Here is a 17568-nt window from a genome sequence, read left to right as displayed (position 1 = left end):
TCCAGATTCCCTCCATTAAAGTTGATTGTTTACCCAAAGAGAAAAATTTTCTTGAACAATTTAAAAATATGCAGTAAAGCATCATCTCTCCCCCCAACTGGTTTATATTTGACTGTTTTCTGAAACAGTTTTAGAATTTGTGCAATTTAGAGACTAACTGAGGTGGTAATGCCGTTTTTCTCACACATGCTGGAGCTGCTCTGTGGATACTGAATAATGAATTTAGTGTTTGACAACAGTCACTGTTATTTGCCAGATTACTGGCACATTTTGGAAGTCTCAGCTGGGAGCCCAAACTTACTTGGATGAGACATCTTAAACAAGAGCACTGTAAAAACATTATCAGTAACTGATTATTAATGGCATGCTTGGCAGTAAAGTTTTTCAGGTTGGACCAAACTGCTGACAAACAGGCAGGCAGACGGTAAAACACAATGAACTTTAATTAAGACGGTGCAGAGCTGGCATGAAATAAAAACAAAAAATCAAAATGAAATAGTCAACAATAAGGAAGCGAAGGCAGGGAGCCAGCAAGAGAAGAACAAGGAACGTGGGAGGAACAGGACAGATACGATGTGACAAATTCAAAGGACAACAAGGACTAAATTCACATCCAGTCGGGGATGATAATCAAACACAGGTGAACTCGATAACAAGTGTGGGCGAAAGAACAAAGGCAGGGAGTAAAAATGCAATAAGACACTCTGGAAAACAGTTCTGAGTACTAAAATGATAAAGACACTTACCACAATAACTTTTCCTTGAAAACAGCTTCTATTTGGCAAGAAAAATGACACATGGGTCAATAGAACAGAAGTCGTTCTGTCTTTGCTTTGATAGACGGAACAAAAGTCCACTAATGGTGAAAATGGAAACGTACCGAACAAATCATGTGACTGGAATAGAGTTCTAGCCACCTCAGGTTGGTTTAGGAGCTTAGGAGGAGCAGCTCAATGTGTAATGTTTGGGCAATGGCAGGTGCAAATACCTGAAAGTTAGGAGTGTGAGGAAAAAAGACGAAATAACAACAGAAGATGTTACCAAGTACTCCAGCAGCAGCGTTACCAAAGAAGATACCCAAACAGAACAACCCCAAGCTGCAAAGATGACGGCATTGTTGAAAAGAAGGGTTGTGTGGAAATATTTTGGCTATTTTAAGTCCTAAAAAAAGGAAGTGTGTGTCAGAAGAACCTGAAGCGGTGCGATCCTTTGGAGTACACACAATAAAAGACCTTACAGTACCAGAGCCGTTCGCCTGTTCCATGACTTTCAACAAGAAACTTCAAAAGACAAAGAGACAAAATGATATAACCCAATCAACAGCCTGCTTTATTATAAAAGACAAGATATCAGTTGAAAATATTGTAACTGATCTTTGGTGCTAACTCCCTGGCCATAAACATTGCTCTCAGATGGCACTTCTCAGCTATACGCTGAGTGCAGGGAGACGGTTAAATGGCTGTGTCAGACTTTGCTACCACATCGGATTTGTGGTCAAGTTGCACATCTGATCCAGAGGTCGGCCTCATTGTACACTTCATTGAGATGATACTGCACTCGTGCATTTTTGTCCCTTCCGCATTGACTGAAGTGGAATACCATTGAGCGACTGTCAGTTTAAAGTTCTCCCTCGTCAACATTTTAGAGTTTCTTGAATTTGTACAGCGGTATATGCAGCAGTATTCATATATATATATATATAATATTTATTTTATGCAGCAGTATTCATTATTTTATCTTTCTTGGTATATTTATTGGTGGTTTTTTTGTTAACACTTTAAAATGGCTTTAATTTATACAAAACAAAGAGGATATAATGTAACATTTTCTTTAAGTAACATTTTCTTTACGTTCTCCTTTGATACTTGAAACTTTTTAATGGTCAGAATAAAGATTTTAGTTTCCTTCTTGTTTTTTATGTTTAGGTATTAGATATAATATTCTACAGTATATTTATTCTGTTCATTTTCTTTCAGAAAACAACTAATATTTAAATCAAAATTAACCCTAAATCTCAATTAGGAGTAAAGACAAACCTTTAAGCATAACAGAAATAGTTGGTTGGTTGATATTTAATTTGTTGTTGTTTTTTTATTCTTTTTTCCATATCTTGCAGCCCTACATGGAAACTGAACTTCAAATAAAAATGGGACTTGGAAGTCTGTCAAACAAAGTTGCCAGGAAAAACTAAAACAGAAACCAAAGATCATTATGAAGGCCATAAAAGTTAATAGAGCATGTCTACAAGGTGTCATTTTCCCACATGAAAGTCTTTATTTTCAGGTTTTTTTCTTCTTTCTTCAACCATCATTTAGAAACATTGACTTTTATTGTCCAAAAGAACGGCAAAAATAAAATGTGTTCTTTAGGTTCTTTTCACTTGATTTACCACATGTATTTGGTGTGTGTGTGTGTGTGTGTGTGTGTGTGTGTGTGTGTGTGTGTGTGTGTGTGTGTGTGTGTGTGTGTGTGTGTGTGTGTGTGTGTGTGTGTGTGTGTGTGTGTGTGTAGATCTACATGGTGCTAAAAGAATCTTCCTGAAACCTGAGATTTAGTTTCTGAAAAACCTCGTAAGGTTCAGTTTTGTAAAACGTACCATCTTCATACAGAACATCCAAGGGTTCAGACAAAGAAGATTTCATGGATTGTTTCCACATTGAGTCCTTGTTGTGTTTCGACTGGCAGTGAATGAGAACAGCATGACAGATTTGTTTAGCTGAAAATGACAAAATAAAAAACGGATGAGATGCAGGAAAATTTTGAAATGTACCCAAGCAGAAACAGATTATTAAAAATGTGAAAATGAACGACAGTTCAAGAATAAAATTTACACAAACTGCCACGTCACGCACACGTGCTTCCTTACGTGTTAGCACGCGCGTTAGTGTGCACAGCTGCAGGCATGTAGGCCTCTGAGAGCGTGAATATACTTTCATATTTGTTTTGTGCGTGTTGCTGCCCCTCAAGCGTAATGGCGGAATACAGAATGAGCGACCATTGTATTACCTCCTCCCTGGAACTCTTTAAAGAGCACACGGCTCCCCAGCTGCATGTTAATGCAATCATTATTTTAGTCTTTCTTTTGCTGATACTACTTTGACCTTCAATGCATTCCTCAGCCCATTTTTCTCCAGGGAGAAGAAATTGGCTACATAACTGCAGAGCTTCTCCTTTGACAGTTCTCTCTGAGCTGAGGTTGAGCAGTAGAGTGGCTGCACATTCCAAATGAATGAATTTAAGTGGAAATCTGAGAGAATTTCTTCATTCTGGCAGCGAGGTGAGCAGACAGCTGAGTTACACATGCTAACAAGAACGGCGACGGTGAGTGTGCTGGATGCCGCTGTGCTGTGACTTGATTTATCGACCGCTGCTCCACCTGAATTCTCAAAGTTATCAACTGAGAGTGCACGCTACGACCGTACTCAGTGGAGCCGCTGCAGCATCAAGAGCTCTACACGTCGAAATTGGTTCACTTTTAGCTATTAAGATGCACGGTAACGTTCATTCAACCGCGCTCTCCTTGACGAGCAGCAGAAAGAACCTATCGCTCAGTGGGTCAGAACAATGAGATGAGCGTTTTACATCTGACGAGGCAGAATTATTAAAGATCAAAAAGAAGCCATCGACCTGCGGATTAACAGAAGGTTGTAATCTTTAAACTGGAACCAGCTTGTCTTTCAATTTTTAAAACGCTGTCTATATAATATCTACAGTAAATTCAGATTAATCCTGAAACAGGAACAGTCCCTGTGCTTCTGACCTTGTTTACTTTAATCGCTTTTCCAGTGGCACGGCCTCAGCGAGAAAATCCTTCAAGGACAGCCCAAGATTATTTGCTGCCATAATCTTTTTTTGAAATTTGCTCTGCAATGAAATGTTTTCCACCATTCAGCCACTGATGTATATGCGACCTGATAACAGAAACTGAACATAATGAAAGTTTCTAACCTCCGCCCTCTTTTGTTCTGCAACATAATGGTCCTTTTAATTCCTCTTTTACGGTCTGCCAAGATAATTTTGTATTTCGAGCCCATGGCTTTTCCATTGGTTAGAACCCTCTGGTCTTTTGAAAGCGGGGGAGTTCTTGGAGAAAGTTTTTGCCTTTGGTCACTGAGAAGAAAATGATGGTAATGTTCTCCTTTCACTTGATAAGCTACTCAAGTTGTGTGGATCTGTGCAACGTAGTGAGTCATCCCCAGTGTTTTGAGCCTCCAGCGGTGACCTGGAAGGCCCTCTTCCTACGTCAGTTTACTGACTGCCATTTGAGGGAAGTTCCAAATCCAGTCTTTGCTCCAAACATGCTTGAAATGTCATGCGTGAGCCCTCAATCTTTCCCAGTCACCCTCAGGCATGTTCCAAAGTTACAGATTACTGTAACATGCTACTATGTAATGTAATCATATGACATTTTTCATTTCCTTTTCCTTTTCTTCCTGCACACACAGTCTTATCGGCTGAAGTCGGTTAATGTGGAAAGAGGAGGAAAACAGTGGAGCAGTGTACAACATCCAGGACTGGCATGACTGCATAACACAACTTAGGCTCTTTGCAAACATCTGCACAGGCATCAGCTACCAGAGTGACATTAAAGCTGAGTGCATGCAGGCCTAATACTATTAGAAGTATTGTAACTAATTATATTCTCCAACAAGTAAGATATTGCATTACTTTTGAGAAAAGTAATGTGCAATTTGTTATACATAATGTTTCTGAATAATGACCTCAACATTGAACATGAGAAGTAATATCCTGGAGGTGGGAGGCAGAAAGATAATTGAAGTGTAGTTATTACATGCAGATGAAAGTGATCTCTTTTCAGCCAGAGAATAAAGCCACAGTGTGATATTGTTGTCACATCACTGCAAATAAGCAGCATTTTAAACCTAATTGCTGTTTGTTTGAGGACAATAACTTCCATTCTTGAGGAAAGTTCAGTGTTGTTCCTGAAATTGGGGGAACAAGGGGCAGGGGGTGGGAGTCACTTTCAGAGTGGAGACCTAACCCTTGCTGCTTAATTGGATTCCTCAGATAGTTTTATAAAACTATCTATAAGGATGCTCAAATGTGATATGGATTTATTAAAAGGAAAACATATGAGACTGTCTTATCTGAACCACAGTGATGAAAAAGCTATTATGCAATATCTAAATATATTTTCTTTTAATTGGATACAGCAGCTGATGAAGATCTAAATTAAATAAAACCACTGTGGACAACAAAGGTGTTTAAATGTACGGCAGGAACGACAGCTAAAACAAACTATATGTGGCATAAAGATGAAACATTAAAACATAACAGATCATTTCAAAGTATAAAAATAAGTTACCAGTATTTATTCCAACCCTTCATAGGTGTCATTTAAACATGTTGAGTGAATGTCTTCTGGAGTGAATAGACAAACTGTACAGATTTGATGGCCAGTGCCATCATATCACATGTAAAACAATTTTTATTTTGTCATAGACATTGTGTGTGGTTCACTGTTGTCAGTGATTTTGCAGTTATATAACAAAGAACAGTAGCTACAGTATAAAATGTCATTGTTGTTTAAATCTAATGAAAGCTGTTCTTCAAACGGTTTGGGCTATTCTAAATCTAACCTTAAGTAACGTGTATTTCACATTTTTAAAAGAACAAAACATGAATCCTATTTTTTTTGAAAAATGAATAAACAACCTGTCTGTGTTAAATGTTGAATATTGTAAATGCTGAACACTGCTGAAGATTACTCCTTTGATATACTGGGCATGCTCACTTAAAGCCAATAAGAGAAACCCTAACAAAAACAGACATTTGTCCTCTTTAACAATCATTTATTTATCATTTATTTTCAAAATTCCAGTAGCAGAACACCATCTGTAAACTTTCCATTGAAAGTTGTCTATTTTACCCTTTGGTTGTTTCTTTCCTTGATACATTTGCTTTTTTACCCCTGCTTTGTGCAGATGTGTGCACGGATTGTATTTTTTGCTTCCTATGTGAAATGATAAGTTTTTGTTAAATATTCAAGATCATCATGAATATGACAACAGCCAAGGCTTTGGAGACACCAGAGACAACTATATAGTGAATGCACAATGTAAGTATAATGAATATATAACTCCAGTGATGGTTAGGATTGTTATACAGCCAGAACTTCTTGTGCTTCAATCCAGGCGGGAGTCTTTCTGTTTGGAGTTTGCGCCCTGTGCTTGTCCTAATCCATGGGTGGAAAAAGTTAATTGGTGATTCTAAATTGATCGTAGATGCCAGTTGACTACAAAGCCTGGTGACATGTCCAGTGTGTAGTCTGCTGCTTGTCCATGGAAGAATGAACAGATTGATAAGTAGAATGAAATGACTCACTCCTTTATTTGACAGGCAGGTTTTTTTTTTGGTTTTTTTTTAATAATCGCTGAACAGAGATTGTCTGCAAATTGTTTTTTTTTTTTTTTTTTGTTGCATACCGCATAAAGTGTCATGCAATAAGTGTTGCGACCTTCAGCTGTTCATAAGAACTGCTTGAAACTCCCATCAAATTTCCTGCTGACCATAATCCTCATCAATCTAAAGCTGATAATACACCATTGTGTGTCGGCCTTCCTCTGCGTTGGTAAAAAAAAAAAAAAAAAAAACACGTCCTTTTTTTTTCAGTAAGTATTTGTGGTGTAAATGTATCCACTACAATGTCTGACAATCTGTAGGGACAGACTTATTTGGTTTATATGAAGTGGGTTCTACATCAAATCACTCTTCTTTATAATGCTGGTCCAATTCGTGGGATTCAAAATAAAACTGCACATCAGTTAAATGCGCATTATGCATCCAAAGACCTTTGTCACACTCTATTGACTACTAAAGTGTTTCATATAAATGCGATTTTTGTTGTACATTCATGTATTACGAATTGCATTTGAATAACCCTGAGAAAACACAAGTGGGATTTTAGGTCCCAGTGTCCCAGAACTCAGTATTAGGAAATGCTAATGCTATACCTTGAGTGTGTTGCACAACTATGTCCTTATGAATGAAACTCTGTAAGCTTTCATGGAGATTAAATGTGGAGGCCTGTGAAGTAATTAATTAATTTAGATGCTCATCAGTCTTTATTTCCATGGTTCATTTATCTACAGATTGATTAATATAAGAATTCATTAATGGGCCTGAGCAGGGCAGCACATATACTGTGTCCTTTCTATGAAGCTTACTCTGCAGATAAAGCTCGACTTTAGCAAATTAGCAGTTTTCCAGGGTTACTGTAGAGGTAATGCACCACTATGTTGTACAAACAAACGCACCAATTCATTGCTCGGTATCACTTCCAGGCCATATGGATTAGAAAAATATGAATTGTAGCCTAATGGAGCAAAAGTCGATTTGGCTCCTGCTGTGGTGATTCATTCAGATACGTTGAACAATAAAAAGCACCATTAAAGTGATTGCAAGTGCTGAATTTTAGCTTTCTTTAAGGTGAAGTCAGCATTTGTGTTTGAACCTTCTTTTTTTTGCCCCTTGGGTTGAATTTAACACAATGATCACCATTTGCTTGAGAAAGCAATTACAAGATGAGGTCTGCTTTGTGATTCATTGCACTCAGGACTTCTCAATGGTGACCTTACATTGACAGAATTGTGGGTTGTCAAATAATTACATAATGATCATGAATTTCAGGCTGATCATTTTCTACTCTGTTTCAGGGTTCAATACTTGGTTGTGTGTGGTTAGCAGACTAAGTTTGCCAAGAAATAGCAAGAAGCTATCGATCAATACCAATCTACAGCCAGGAGCGGTTGATCGATATAACTCTACTGCCCAGCAGCTGGCTAACTTTGCTTAGGAAAAAGGAAAGTCAAACAGATGTGAGACGGCGTGTGTCAATGAGTTTTAGAAGTGCAGATTGGTGAATTTTGATGCATTTTTTGAAGCCAAACTGAACTTGCTACCTGCTGACATCAGTTTTATATTTATCGTAACAGTGTGTTCTCAACTAACTTTCCTTAGCGGAGGGAATAATCATAGTACCGAAATGTCAGATCTCTGTAAAGCTCAACTTGAACGTTCACTGGTGACCTTTGGAAACAGCACTTGAGAATAGAATTGTTGGGTCTGTGTTTCCACAAACCCCGCTAATTCTAGAGACTTATTCATCATGAAGAAAACAAGACAGTCGATCGATCCATTACTTGCGCAAGGCAGGCCTCGTCTGTGTCCAGCACGACAATGACCCCAATGGTGGCCTCCTCTCGCTGCCTTTTATTGACAATCTTCAAACAATAGTTTACAAAACACCTCCCCCTGCAACCCCCCTTTGGTTACATAGACAAGGCACTGTATGTAAGTGTGTGTGTGTGTGTTATGTGTGTGTGTGTGTGTGTGTGTGTGTGTGTGTGTGTGTGTGTGTGTGTGTGTGTGTGTGTGTGTGTGTGTGTGTGTGTGTGTTACCTCCTGCTGACCAAAGGGTCATAAACCCAGGAAGTTTACATCAAAAGAAACAGATCTTTCAGATAGGATGTATCTACAATAAAACCTCCCCCAGCACAGAGTGGCTGGAAAGGTGGTCAGGATCAAAGGAATGGCTTTGATCCTACTGCTTAAACTAAGACTGTACAAATTTAAGAAACACAATGGCAACATTCAACAATTAGACTTAACAAGAATCTCAACAGAAGGCCCGTTTAGTAGCGGTTGTAGGGATTTTGTGTTCCCACACATCTCCACTGCAGTTCTTTGCAGAGGAGAGCTCATTCCCTTTGTATTTCCACATGTTTTTATTTATTTATTTTATTATTTACCTGTGAAGCATTTATTCTAAAAGGTTTTCAATAGTTTTGTTGCATACCTCCTCCCAAGAGCCATTTGGCAAAAACCTTGTATTTCTTTGGAATTTAGTAAACTAGGATTCAACGAGGTCCTTTTCTGCATCAGGTGGTGAATGTAAATTATTAAATAATAATACAAGAACCTGTTAATATTTCCGGGTACCTCTACGATGAAGCTGCGTCAAACTTTGTTTGAGTTGAAATTGTCTCTATGAACTACAAAGTAGTTCAGACTATTGAGGTGCAGTCTTGTTTTTGTGAAAAAGTACTTGCAAAATCGTCAACCTGGAAAATGCAGCTAATAAGCCTTTGCATTATTCATATTTCAATCAATAAAAGTGTATGCAATCCATCTTATGCTAGCACTTTATGCACTCCTTTGTTTATCCACTCTCACTTTAGGTCTAAAATTAATTTACTCCCTAAAATCTTTCTCATAATTGCATGCTTAGAGGCACACTTTTACATCTGGTTAGCTCATTATTTGAAGCCGTAACATTAACACTGGTGTCATATTCATAATGTAGCCAATCATTGTAAATATAAAAATGGGAAAAGCATGATATTTCCAATTTAATGTTGTGTTTAAAGGCTTTATTATTTTTTAATTTTGATGCCTAAATGATACAAAAAAGGGTCAAAGTGAAGTCTTCAGGGTGGAAGTTGTCTATTGTGTGCCATATACACACTTAATGAAAGGTGGAAGCACTCCTTGTATATTTGTTTTCAGCTATGTTGACCAAATGAGAAATTAAATGAGGTATTTAGAGCCGAGCGAGTCTAATAGTTGGGGGAGGAAGATGACTACGGACAGGCTGTCTACCTATGGGAGTGATAACCCCTGATAACAGCTATTTAATGGACTGATAACATTCATTTAAAGGGAATACATGCAGTTAAATGTCAGAGATTTTGTGAATTAATGACTCGGTTACCAGTATATCTTCTCTAGCTACATGTTCCTCAATAAAATGTTAATGTTGAAATCTTAATGTTTTTACACATTAAGCATCTTTTACGTCTCCTTGGGAAACTTAATTAAAAACAACATGTTCTTTCTTTCTTTCATCTGTACTAAATAATGCACTGCTTTCACCTTTTTTTGTTTCCCTTTTAACCTTTACTGGATGTATTTCTCAGTTAAATGGAACTTTTTGAGACTTTACTACTTGACATTTCATCACCGTTTTATATTGTTAAAGGTTAGTAAGTAAACATAATCAGCAAATGAATGCAAAGCCCATACAGGTCCCAATATTCCCAAAATAATGCAGCAAAGTGCAGTACGCTCAGTCTAGGAATAAGTTAATAAAAAAATGTATATAGAAATACAGTACTGTGCCACCCTGCATTGCTTTGTCTTTTGCTTGGAAACAGGTGTAGCAAAGGGGAAAAATTTGTGTTTTGTTTTTTAACTCTTGCTCTCTGAGGTAAACCTTCTTCTAATTCCTTTAAAGCAGGGGTGTCGAACTCCAGGCCTCGAGGGCCGGTGTCCTGCAGGTTTTTGATCTCACCGTGGGTCAACACACCTGAATCAAATGATTAGTTCATTACTAGGCCTCTGGAGAACTTTAAGATATATTGAGGAGGTCATTTAGCCATTTAAATCAGCTGTGTTGGATCAAGGACACATCTAAAACCTGCAGGAAACCGGCCCTCGAGGCCTGGAGTTCGATACCTGTGCTTTAAGGAGAGTTCAGGAGTAGCTCTCCAGGGTTCTTGAAGGACTTCCCAAAGCTCTTCTATGAAGCTTCCACACATATAGAACTTTCCTGTCTCATTAACATGGTTCAATAGTATAGAATCGAATAAAGTAGACTAGACTAGCCCTTTATTGTCATTGTATATGTACAACGAATTTGTGGAATCAGTTATTTTAAATAAAGAATCGTTCAATCAAAACTACAAATCATTTGAAGTAAAAATGTATTGGACTGGCTTGGAGTTTTGGCTTTTACTGACAAAATGTGAAATCGATGGTTAGAGCAACTACCTTACATATCTAGTCATTAACTTTGTTGTTAGCTGTAGGCCTACAGATGTCACTGTTTCTGTCCAGCCAATCTATAGGACACCTAAAATGTTTGAGCACGAGCGCAAAAAATCACTTTGTATGATCTTTGATGGAGCGTGTAGCTTTTCAGGAAGCACAAATTCCTTTGGGTTTTTGGCCTGTCAGCACTATCACCTGCGCCTGCACCCAATCTAAGAAATTACACTTGTCAGCACTTTGACTAGAGATGACTGCATTTGGAGAGGAGGGATCAAAGCCACTCAGGGCACCAGCACATGGCCGCTGGGCCCCATTAAAGCTTCGTCTAACTTGAATTTCTTCTGCCCTTCTCATCTTCAAAAGACCTGTCTACTCTGATTCTTCTGCACTGTGCATGGCAACAGATGCGTTGTGACACAATAGCATCAAGATACAGGAAATATAAAGGGTATGGGTGGTGGCCCTTGGCATTTGAGAGCAGTTACGACTATGCATGCAAAATGTAAGAGATCAAATCTTTTGCATATCTTCCCACATTTCTGTTTTCTTTATAGTTTTGAGTGACTTCATAGTTTTTATTAGCAGATGTATTAAGAAAGCTTTAAGAGATAATACTGGTAGCAGGTCAAGTTGAGCACTCAAAGCACTTCCTACAGCAAGTCTTATTCACACATACAATTTGACAGCACTTTTAGTCATACCTAAGTGATTTTCTAACTCTAAATCCAATAGATGAAGCATGGGCAGGTGAGAGTTCAGGATTTTCCCTAAGAGTATTTTAGGTGGAAGACTGGGTTGTCTACCAATCACAAGGTTGTCAGCTCCTCCAGTCTGCATGTTAAACCACAGCTGTCCTGTGTGGCCATTTAAGTTAGACTCCTTTCCTTTCTACCCCCATCAATTTAAGAAAAAGTACTATTCAACAAGCACTGGAAGGCTGGTATTGGAGAGATAAAAGTACAAGAATCTGTTCTTTTCAGGAGTGGACTTTGCAGTTTGAAACGCATAACCTGACAAGCATCATCTATCACGGTTTCTTATCTTGCAGTGCTGTCAACAGGCTACTTTAAAACATGATGAAACAGCCTTCAGATCCAGGTGCTATCAATGTCTGGAAAAGCCTCTCAAAGAAGAAAACAGTACTATTAATAAGACATCCTGGTCTTCTTGTGAAAAAAAGAGAAGTACCACGATGGTCAGACACTTCTCCCCGGTGGGGATGTGATATGGCCTTTTGTTTTATTAGATTGTTCGATGGATCTCTGTTGTTAATACCAGAATGCTGCTCGTGGTTTGATCTGATGCTTGTGTGTTTTACAAGTTATCCTTCCTCCTATGGACATCTTGCTGTTACATCCTGAAACCCTGTGTAGACTTTAACTCCAGTAATTATGATAGAAAAAGCAAGAGTGACGTTTAAAGCCAGAATTGAATGTAGAGCTACACCATAAGGCTGAAGCACAAGGCATGCTGGCATGGGTAGAGGATTGACATCTCTGTTAAAAGGATTTCATAAGACAAAACTTGACAGTAAAGTGCAGAGTAAGCACACATTACAGCTATATTATGTTTCAAACTACCGTTCCAAACCATCATCTAAAAAAACTGAATAAAAATCAACAAGTTAAAATCTAAAATGTATTTACTATTTGAAAATCTAACTTGGTTTGGGGTACCGGGTCAATGCAATCACAAGCAATTATGTAGCTGTACGTATAAAGTGCTGGATTTTATATAGGGAAAAACAATGCACCACACTATTCCATTTTGAAAATGAATCTTTCTTTTTCTAAAAAATAAAAATTGCAGTAGAAAACGTACCTGTTTTTTACCTGGATATATAAAAAAAAAAAGATAAGGCGTGTATGTAGTATGGTGTCTCAAGTGACTCTTACAGATTAGTAAATCAACAAGCTTTAAGAGTGAGCTCATTTATTTAATCATACACTAGAACTTAATCATCAGTGGGGCTTAAAATATAAAGGTTGTCAAGCTAGTGGCATTACACGAAAGACCGCGGTGTCATTAACATTAAAAGGATTGGCCCTCGTTAATGCGTGGATGTGCTCCGTAAACTCTGTGGTAATCTGCTTATTAGGAATGCTCATCAAATGTCCAAAGTAAATAAAAAGGTTCAGATTATTTCATATTTTCTTTGTGGACGTAAAAATTATGATGTTATGGCAACACGATTTGATGTTAATGTTAGCAGTACTATGCCTGGTGATGTAGTGGTTAGCGCTGTTGCTTCACAGCAAGCAACAGTACCTCATAGCAAGAGGATTTCTGGTTCAACTGGCTTACTGGGTTCCTTTAAATGGAGGGGTGGATGAATGCAGTACAATGACTGTGCTCAACAAAAAGTAAAAAAAAAAAATACATTTGTTGAGAATGAAGCAGGAAAATTATTACAAAGCCAAAAAGTAAATTAGAGGTGGGGGTGGATGAGTGGGGCAGCAAAGCATTGGAATCAAATACCGTATGGCTATTGGCCAGTTTTACCTTTCATGAACATAATCATTCACTAACCCCAACAAGGTGGTTATTAACAAATTAGACATTTCTACTCTGACTATCGTGTTTGGGATTTCCTTACATGGATCTCTGAGCATCATCAAGACAGACAAAAGCATATGTCATGTTTCTGATAAAGACGTAACATCAGAAAATCCTTGAATGTGTTGTTATGAAGTTGTGTTCAAACTAGGAAACATTCAATTTGAAGGACTTCTTCCCTCTTCAGTACATTTGCCTTCATTAAAATCATTCAAGTGGATCCTATTGACAAAATCTGGGTCAACTGCAGCAATTATATACCTTTCTTATTATTTTCTCCACTGTACTTCACAGATTTCAAGCTTTTTAAGAGCATGCACTAAGAATCACAGTTGTAACACCGTGCATCATGAATCTTTCAAACGCTGAGTGTTTAAGTGGTGTACATTTTTCACATGGTCCTTTAAGTAAAATAAGTTTCCAACAAGTAATCCTATCATAAAAAGGAGGAGGAGCAAATGTGAATGGGACATCGCTCTGTTTGCAGGGAATGCAGAAGAGCTTATTATCATGGAGGAGCAGAGCTACATTGCAGCGCTTATTAAATTACTCTGTACCATGCTTTTACGTCAGATTTAGGGATGATAAAAGATGTGGGTCCTGTGGGCTGAAGACTAATCATTTCAAGTAAAGTGAGGTGAAGGTCATGTTGGCTTCAGCGTAAGCTCCAGACAAAATGTTTTTTAAAGGGAGGAAAAAACATCTGTGGATTTTTGAACGGCCCAATATATTACATGCTGTCAAGTCCTTACTCTGAAAATAAGGCAGTATTGAAAAGGGGGAAAAATGAGCACAATGACAAATGACCGTTATTAATATATATTAACCTAACGAATAAAAATGATCACATCTCTTATACTCATCTTGGGTCCTCTAAGCAATAACAATAAAAAAGAAAAAAAATCAAATGTTCTTTAAACATTCTCCCTTTAAAAATATAGCTCCTCTGGCTGTTATGATATCAACTGAAAAATACTTGTACAGCCGTAAGGGAAAGAGAAATCTGTGTTCGGTTCATCCGATGGAAAAATAAAAATGTACATCCTCTGTCAATTCTGAGGTTGTACATATTACGACCTAATAAAACACACAGTCATTTTCTCCTCCCTTTTTTTAACAATAATTCAGCCAAAATGCAGAGGCAGTATGTGAAAAACCAATTACATCTCATGATTTAATAGCTTCTAGAATAACTTTTAGCAGCAATAAAAATGCTTCTTTACAACATCGCTTCACTTCTTTGAAGTTTCCAGGCATTTGCTTGTGCATTTGCTCTCTTTAGGTTCCTCCGCAGCATGTTAATCAAATGGAGGTCTGGATTTTAACTGGGCCATTGCAGCAGTTTGCATCTTTTCTTTTTCAGACAGTCTTTTATAGATTTGATGCTGTGGTTGGGATCATTGTTCCTTTGCATTATCCAGTTTTGGCAAAGCTTTAGCTGTCGGCCAGATGGACACAGTTGACTCTGGAACATTTTGCATTCCTTAAACTGACCATGAATTTCTACATACCAAAGTGCCCAAAACATGCCCAAATTATCACCCTCACCCACCATCGTGCTTGATAATTGGTATGCGATATTTGTGCTGATATGCTGTTTTGTTTTCTTTTAATGTCTAAAAGCCATTGTTCCGCAATTCTTGTGGTTTGTTCAGCTTTTATAGAGGTCCTCACACTTTCTGGTGATTTCCACTCCAGGCACGGGGATTCTCCTAAGTGAAAAGAGATCCCGGAGGAGCCCCCACTTATGTTAGACCCAGCTCGGCTAGGGTCTGGGGAGGTAACATAAAAGAGCCCACCTCGGGAAAGGTCAAGTTAAGAAAAAGGGTTTATTAAAAAAAATGAGCTGAAAACCGTTAGTGTAGCTTACAGCGAACCACTAGGCATTTTAAACAACACAAAACAACTCACACAAAGACAAACACAAATGAAAACTAGCCACACGGGCAGAAACACGTTTCAAGGCTATTCAGGAAAAACTCCCACGCTGAACCAGAGTCAGGCAAGCAGGGCTCAAAGACATAGGTGTGAGGGACAACCTGCACATTCAGTCCAAAAACATAGTGTCCCATGAGTGAAGAGTCCTCAGCCTTTTGTAGTCACAGGTGAACGCAGGCAGCCGCGTCATTGGCCCCCTGAGTGCCGCGGATCCCCAGGCAGCCAATGATTGGTAAGGACTGGCAAATTCAGAGCTACATGCTGTTGGGCGGGCACGGGTCCCCAGTCAGCCAATCATCTGAGTCCTGGCACACTTGGATTTCCTTACAGGGAGGCCAGCCCACTTCCCTCAAGGCCAGTTTTTCACGCAGCGCTTTTTGCATTTTGTCCTGATTAGTAAAACCTCAGACTTTAAAGTGGGTATGCTTTCTTTTTTTTCATGACCGTACATTAAGAGTTATTCATCAATTATTCACTGATGACTTGATCAGGTAGTGGAAGTTTGGTTTTTGAAAACATGGTACTTAAATAAAAACACTCAAACTGAGTCAAGCCCATAGCTAACTCACTCAATCCAATTACTCACATTTTCTCAAAAAAACAAAACCAAATTGGGTGACAGAAATGAATTATGAATATACTGAATGCAAACCTTGTTTTGAATGTTTAATCCTAATTGCTGATGATCATCTCTAACTTTTACTGGCTGTGTATATTGGAGGCCAAGTAAGTCAAGTGGATGCCGAGGTATAAGAGAGAATAATTATTGATGTTGTTGCTGTTCCTTCATATCACCAATAAATGTTGAGAGATGCCACTGAATACATTATGCATGGCTCAATATGCAGTGGATTCAATAGAGCTGCTTTTTTATATAGTGCTCCTCTTCGATCCGTCTTTCTTTTGTCCTTCATTGCTCCCTCCGCTATCTCCTTTTTTCTATCTTTTCATGACTTTCTCTATAATCCAGTCATTCATCAGCTGAATAAAATGGGGCCAGAAACACATTTAATGAGGGAACTTGGGAAGTGGGCCTTAATATGAACTATAAGCTCAATGATGCGAATGTCTCTGTTTCCTAATCCTACAATGTGTTAGTTATTAGAATATTAATATAATCAGAATGAGCTCATAAAATTGGTTACATTTGTAGACATATTGTATATTACCTTAAATTAAGAAGCTATTTAAGATACTTTTAGGGCCTACACATTTTAATTAGAACTGAGTTATAAAACAGATGGCGTATATATTTAATCTAAAACAAGACTGTGCAGTGTGGAAAATTATCAGAGTAAGAATGAACACATTTTCTTTTTGACTAAGATTAAAGCGACTTGGTGCCGCTCTGTACTTCTTGTACTACTCATTGCTGATACCCTGTTTGAAAGCGAGTTGGTAAGACTACCTTGGTATTGGCCCTGTCTAAGTCTTAAAGTGTTGTATATGTTAAATCTGTTGTTCTTCAGTTTGTGATGCCACAGTCTGCTACGCCGATGGTCTGACTGATGCTGGGAACCCTCACGTTATGATACTTAGGGCCAACTACAGGACAAATAGCTGACTGATGGATAAACTCCACTCTAACCCATTCTACTCTACTGTTGACTCCACTGCTGTCAACTCGGTTCTGTTGGTTTTCGGCTTTAAGTCAGCTGTGATTAAAGCTTTTGTCTGATGCAGATGGCTTCAAAATAAATCTTTTCAAAAAGTCAAATAGATTAAATGCATCAGTAAGGTGTTGGGAATTGCAATCAGAACAACTTTAATTTCATATGACATTGATTCTCTGGACCTTTGACAGCCAGGTGACCACCAGTCTTCCAAAAAATATTCACTCATGTAGTGTTTTGATGTTTGCGATAGAGAGCACTTCCTAACCCATTTTCGTAAGCTCTAGTACACGATGAATTGGGTTGAGATAGTGTCTGAGAAAGCAATCGTATCTGACTCGCATCATTTTCATATTCATCAAACTGTTCAGTGACCCTTTGTTCCATATGGATGGGGAGATTGCCATTGTAAAAGGGGCCGACCTCATCATAATAGAAATACCCCTGCACAGAGTAAATGTGAACAACTTTGTAATGATTTGCAGAGACATTTCCCTCTAAAGAGAGAAATGGACCCGAACCATGCCGATACATTCGAAACCCCAAACTCTGAGGTTCAGAGGTTCACGTTTTTCTTTTAAGTACCACCACCCCACATGTATCAGGTCTGTTGCAAAATCAAAACTGCCTTTATACAATAAAGTGCTGCAACATAATTTGGAATGGATAG

The 17568-nt window shown here is 38.3% G+C and overlaps 1 protein-coding gene across 1 annotated transcript in view; it reads left to right on the top strand.

Moving 5' to 3' along the window:
- The window catches only part of tmem132e (transmembrane protein 132E), a 422770-nt gene that overhangs the window by 103171 nt on the left and 302031 nt on the right, over window positions 1-17568 (top strand). The gene's annotated exons all lie outside the window — the stretch shown is intronic.

The sequence above is a fragment of the Maylandia zebra genome, linkage group LG10 (assembly GCF_041146795.1).
Source record: "Maylandia zebra isolate NMK-2024a linkage group LG10, Mzebra_GT3a, whole genome shotgun sequence".
Lineage (NCBI taxonomy): Eukaryota > Metazoa > Chordata > Actinopteri > Cichliformes > Cichlidae > Maylandia > Maylandia zebra.
The sequence above is the reverse complement of the archived record's forward strand: the minus strand, read 5'-3'. Positions and strand labels throughout refer to the sequence as shown.